This window comes from Drosophila mojavensis, unplaced genomic scaffold, assembly GCF_018153725.1.
Source record: "Drosophila mojavensis isolate 15081-1352.22 unplaced genomic scaffold, ASM1815372v1 contig_80, whole genome shotgun sequence".
Taxonomy (NCBI): Eukaryota; Metazoa; Arthropoda; class Insecta; order Diptera; family Drosophilidae; genus Drosophila; species Drosophila mojavensis.
Window position 1 is genome coordinate 3711531 of NW_025318906.1, and position 6970 is coordinate 3718500.

The 6970-nt window shown below is 36.1% G+C and overlaps 1 non-coding gene across 1 annotated transcript; it reads right to left on the reverse strand.

Annotated features, from left to right (window-relative positions):
• Positions 1–6440: 6440 nt before the first annotated feature.
• On the reverse strand, positions 6441–6522 carry Trnas-aga. Its single transcript has one exon. It is a non-coding gene; the product is annotated as a tRNA-Ser (tRNA).
• Positions 6523–6970: the final 448 nt, after the last annotated feature.

Sequence of the window (6970 nt, forward strand, 5' to 3'; positions counted from 1 at the left end):
TCAGCTGCTGCTATTCAGCTGCTCGCAATCTTCACTCAACACAACGCACATACCCACACACACACACTCAAGTGCAGGCTGTAAAGTTTTTTGCTTATTCTCGGCTTCGTCTTCAACTGCTTATTGTGTTGCTGCTGCTGCTGCTTCTACTTCTGCTTCTTCTTCAACTACACATTCCCTTGGCCCCAAAATAAAGTGCGCCTTCTCTCTGCCCACTTGCCTTCGTTGCTGCCTTTGCCGCTGCCTTAGCCTCTACTGCTCTCTTCGCCGCACTCTTCCTCTCTCTCGCTCACTCTCTGCTTGTGCTTTGCAATTTTCTAGCTTTTTCGCCTTGTTTGCGTGCAGTTCGTTGGTTGTTTGGGTTACGAGCGGGGATGAGTCGCACTGAGGGACTTGTCTGTACATGTATCTACATATATATATATGTATAATGTACTTGTGTGTGTGTGTTTGTAGCTAAAGTTCGCTCTGGGTCCAACGGACGATGCGGACTTTGCTTTATTTTCACATTTTTCGCTCCATTCTGTCCGTTCGGCGTCCCTCTCGCTCGCTCCCACTGCCGGCTGCCAACTGCGAACTGCCAACTTTGTACGCAAGCAAAAAATTCATTTTAAATTTCATGGAAAATCGTTTTAATTATATTCGTAAAATTTCATATAATTCTTGTTTCTCTCCTTGCATTTCTTGCGTTCGTCTAGTGCCCAGAGAGCTTGGCATTTAATGAAACTTTTGCGTTGAGTGGCGAATTCATAAATTTAAATGAACAGCGCGCGGACGCTAAGTGTTAATGCAATTAGGTGGCAACTCGATTAAATAAATCTTAATTAACAATTTTTAAATGTTGCCAGCCAGTTGAGCAGCCGCAGCAGCAGTCGCAGTGGCAATAACTTTTTAAAGTTCAACTCGTGTTGGCATTTATAAAATGGCGTCATAACAGTCAGACCCACACACAGACACATACTCAGACACACGCATACGTATGCAAAGTCCTTGCTCTGTGTCCCTGACAGCTATTTGACGGCTCTGTCGCTGTCTCCGACGACACGGACGCCGCCGTCGACGCCCTGCGGCGCGCGCTGCACCAATTTGATTGGCATTCACAACAGCAACATCAACAGCAACAACAACAGCAGCATCAACATCAACAGCAACAGCAACATCAACAGCTGCAGCTACAATCGCAGCGATTTTGCATCAGCAACAGCTACAGCAGGAAATTCAATTACGCCATTTGTTGTTGGCTGTCATATAAGCATGAACCAGCGCATATTATGTGAGTCATACTTCCCTTTGTACTATATATGTATATACCATATCAATATATGTAACCGACTTAATCGAATTGGACTTTGATTGAGTTTTATGCTTAGCTTCCATTGACATCTCACAAGTGTTGCAATGTTGTTGAACCTATTGACTTTTCCGAGAATAAAATAGAGTTTTTAGTTGATATTGTGGATATACTACTAGTTCTTGATCTTGAGTTCACCTTGGGTTAGGAGCATATTAGGTATCTCTCTCTTTCTCTCTCTCTCTCGCTCTCTCTCTCGCTCTCTATCTCGCTCTCTCTCTCGATCTGCAGAGTACAATTCATTAGGCTATCTTGCTTCTAGACATTACAAGTCCAGCTACCCCTATTCTATCTTTACTCTCTACATATCTCTAATAATAAATTATTGTTTCTTTATAGTACTCTTACTAGACGTAATCTTAAATTCATAGAGCTCTATTTACAATCATATTTTATAGTTTTTTATATAAGTTCTTCTACCTCGATCTTTATCTTAAATGCTATGCAGCTCACCTCATCATTTATCAACCCTGATCTCTCTATTTTCTGCTATAACCTTAAAAATGTTATTATTTTTTATACAATTTCAAGTTCTTCTAAAACTCATTAAAAATTCTAATAATATTTCATTCGAGTTAAGGAAACACATACGTTACGGCATGTCTGAAAAATATTTCATAATTGAGTTTTACTGGGGGTGCATATTTTAGCGTTGCCTAACGAACGAAAAGGGTCCAAAAAGTAAACAGTTGTCAGTCGAAATGACATTCATAAGGGTTATATAAAACTCTTAGAGCTGATTACAATCATGTTGCGAAATAGATCTATAATAGAATTGTCTGATATGCAGAAGGAAATAAAGGTGAGGTATTTTGAGATTGATGTTAAACGAATTAATAAAGATGGACGGTCATGTAGGACAGAGATTTATGATATGAGAGTAAGTTTTGCTCTTTCTGACAAAGCGAGATGATTGGATAGGAATATATAGATTGGGTAGCATGTTTCCAGATATTGTTTATGTCTTACTTAGTGTTCAGAAAGGAATACTTATTATGATGCACAGAATATTTTGATATAAGGAGATAGATATAAGGAATATAGATAAAAATGTCTACAAAATGTTTCTCACTTGCTGAAATCTGAAGAAATATAAGGAATTGAATGACTGGAGTGAGATAGCTACATTATGTTGCATAAGAACTAGGTTTTCCCTTAAATCTCCCGTTAATTATCCCTTTTGCCTCCTGCCTCTGAAATCCTTGGTTTTTAACACATTTAAGTGAAACCTAAAATACAAATTTAAAATCTTCGGTCAAATTTAATGTTATCTATAAGAAATATGTATATGGGCAGACGAACATCAAGACATTTCATTAAAAAGCCAATATACTCTCATTTGACTTTCACGAACGAGCCTCAAAAAGTGTTTCGCTTTTATTGCACTCCATTTGGGGAATTCGAAACACAGAAACAACTTCCACAAGGCTCTGCGAGCATCCGAGAAATGCGCAATATTTTTTTACGGCGGCGACAAAAAAGAAACGTAAAAAAAAAACCAGCTGCGGCCATTTTGAGATATTTTTTATTGACCATAAGTTTGATGAGTTATGACAAATATAGAAACTGGAAAAGCATTCAATTTGGCCATAGCCAGAGACTATATCCATATATGTATATATGTATGTATGTATGTATGTATGTATGTATGTATGTATGTATGTATGTATGTATATACACAAATATATATTCACGTTAAATCAATTGATATGCAGCACAACAAGTCGAATGGGGGGACCTTCAATATAGATAGAGCCAGAAATATATACTATATATGTTTGTATAGGTAATATAATATCTATATATATATATATACATATATGTATAGGCTAGGCCATATAAAGTTAAATTGAATGTTAAAGAGGCAAGACTTGAACTTGAAACAGTGCTAAGTGAATGCTATAATAGATATACATATGTATGTATGTTTGTATGAATATGCACAGATGTATGTTATGGATAAATATATATAAGACTTTTTATATACATATGTAGGTATGTTTGTATATATATTTATAGTGCTTTATAGTGTCTTTTAATTAGTAGTCGAAAATAAAAGCCAACTCGGATAGCACTAGTTGGTAATGCTCAACTAGAAGATACCCTTTCCGACGGACACATTAAAGGACTGGAAGACCAAGAAACAGATTTATAGACAAGGGAATATGTAAAAATCTTCTTTTCTTTCCATTTCGTTTCTGCTGTTTTCTTCTCACTTTACTTCACTTCCTTTCTTTCATTCATTCTCACTTTCTGCCTTTTTTCTAAACATAGCTTCTCTTTTCTTTCCTCTCTTCCCCTCTCTTCCCTTCCCTTTTCTTCTCATGACTTCTCTTTCACCTTAAACTCCCACAGGATCTTCATTTTATTCAGGCAACCACGCCTACTCTCTCTTACACGACATCCCAATTAAACCAATATACCCAGCTTACACCTCCATCCAATCAATTCCAGAGTATAAAATGCTTGAAATTCATTTAAAGTGAAGAATTTACAGCTTTGAGTAGCAAAAAAAAAAAAAAAAAATACAAACAGAAAATACACAAAATAAATTTCATATCAAATTTATTGAAGCTGATTAACATCGGAACTCAACTTGGGCTGCCTTTTTGAATGTTAATGTATGCAGTGAACCAGCTAAGCCAGATGTCTGAATACCTATCTATATATGTATATCTATATGTAGTTCATTTGGAATGATATGAGAGCTTGTGATTAGAGGAGCTTTGCATGTGTTTTGCATATGTTTAAAGATTTGCAAGCTCTGCGACTCTTAGAGGTTTAGAAACAAACGAAACAATTTACTTACAAATGAAAACAAGATAAAAACGTAGAATGTTGAATATATCATATATTAATGATAATGAATGAAAAATGATGATTTGATTTTATATTATAAATGATGATTTTCCATAAAGACAAGTTTTGAAATCATAAAAAATGTGATTACTTATTTACTTAAATCAATTTCTTATATTTATTATATATATTAAGATTTATTTTAACAAACTGTATATTTTTCCTTTATATCTCATAAGTATGCTTTAAGGAATCTAAGGTATTAGCATGAAATTTATGCATTTAAAATATGTAATATATATTATATTTGATGCATTTTTCTTAAAACTAATTTAATAACTTAAATTATTCTTACAGGTCTGAATTATGCGCTTCGATTGCAGTTGGATTTTTGGAAGATAAATGAACATAGAGCAAATGCTGCAAAAGTTGGTAAGTCTTTTGAAATTAATTTTAGTATCGTTATTAATTTTATGCATGTATGTATGCACTTGAAGATATAGGGTAATGTAAACATTTTTTATAGAGTGATAGCTTATAACATAGGGATTAAAACGTATAGAATATATGAAACAAATGGAACATATATGGAATATATGAAACATATAGCCCATATGATTCATTTGGAATGTAGAAAGAATAAAGAGCGCCGAGATCATATGGAACATATGGAATATAGAGAGTGCCAAAATGATATGGAACATATGGGGTGTAGAGAGTACTGAAATCATATGGAACATAAAGAGTGCCAAGATCATATTGAATATTGAGAGTGCCGAGAGCATATGGAACATATGGGATATAGAGATTGCTAAAATCATTTCGAATATACAGAGTGCTTAGATCATATGGAACATATGGAATGTAGATAGTATAGAGAGCACATAAACCATATGAAACTTACAGAATATATGAAATACGCAGAAATTACAGAACATATTATTCATATGGAATATATAGAGTGTAGAGATCATATAGAATGCATGGAGAAGAATTTTGCAGAGAGAATTTTGTCCATATTAAATATACCTTTGTTTCAAGGAAGATTATAGGGCAAAATGATGCTCTGGCGCTTCCTACTAATATAAAAAAAAAAAAAAAAAAAAATTAAATATACCTAGTATATTGAAAAATGCAACAAACATTTCCACTGACAATATCTTATCTACTATATACACTATATATAGTCTACTTTTTGATTAGATATTTAAAGCTTTGCATAAAGAAATGTCCACAATTTAGCATGCTTTGGTTACCTTTCACCAATTTTATTTAGCCATTTTCTAGCTCAAATTTGTAGCTGCAAAATCGAAACATTTCAGCCAAATGGCTTCACTTATGTGTGTGGCAAGCTAATGTTGCTTGCAACATATTAGAATGCCAATCGACACGTTTGTGCAATTTGTCTGCCAAAATAAAGTACATATATGCATGTAGAAATATATATATGTATGCATATATATATATATATATATATATATATATATCTGCAAACGTATATATATAGATGTAAAAAAAACTCGACTTGTTTCGCTTTCAATTGCCATAATTTGCTTTGAATATCCATAGCCATGTGCGCCATATCCGTTTCCGTATCCATTACCTGTTACCCGTTACCCGATCACCCGTTTTGCCCTCACAAATTATTAGTCTATATATCCCTGGGCATTAAACGCGGCAATCGGCACGTTTCAACTCCCACACACACACAACACACACAAAGCAGCTGCAGAGCTTTTACGGCTAACAATTTCATGTAAAAATGTTCTATACAAAAAAACAAAAATTCAAAGCCGACGCATTGACGTTCGACCTTAACCATAAAATGGCGGCGCCGTCTCTGTTGACGACAGCAGACCAGATTAAGCTGTGCCCAGGCAAACAGTGTGGCAACGCTGCTGTTTTTGCTGTTGCTGTTTCGAGATAAAAAATGCCATAAAAATTGCCGTCGCCTTAGCCGTTTGCCGCGACCCGCAGGTAAAACACGCAAACCGACAAAAGCCAATAATAACAACAACAAACAAACAACAACAAGAAGAAGAAGCAGAACAGATAACGCATTGCTGCACACAGCATTCGCCCATTCATTCATTCATTCACTCATTCCACCACATCCATTTGGACACAGGCGGGCCACAGGTAGAAAACGGACTGCAGACGGACACAAATGTGGGTGGGCTCTGTTTCTAGAATAAAAACTTAAAACGAAATGAAGTGTGTCTACACATAAAAGAAAAAAATAAATATTAAAAAAAAAACAATTGACAGTTCGCGCTCATCAATTATCGCTCGCAGCCGGTAGGATTCGAACCTACGCTCCCAGAGGGAATCTGATTTCTAGTCAGACGCCTTAACCGCTCGGCCACGACTGCTCTTGGAATATGAGCGTCTAGTTAGCGAGTTAACGCTTCGGCAACGCGACGGCGACGGCGAACGTAAGACGCAGCGATGCGACGAACGAACAGTCGTGAGTTGTAGACGACGGCGACGGCGACGGCAAAGCAGCGGCGATTTCAACGTCAGCTAAAAATAAATACATGCGAGCATGTGATTGCATATATGTGTGTGTGTGTACGTTCTTGCTTCTGCTGCTACTGCTGCTGTTGTTGTTGATTTTTGCGTCGTTTCTCTTGAGACGTTGCGTCGTCGCTCGCCAGCAGAGATAAGATACTTTTTAGACTTTAAGCTCCGCAATGCAATGAAAATAAAGCCGTATACAAAAAAACTTATTTACGCTTTAGAAACTTTTGTGCATTCACTTGCTCTCTCGCTCCCTCGCTCTTTCGCTCGCCCAGTAGTTTGCTTTTAGTTTGCGCGTTT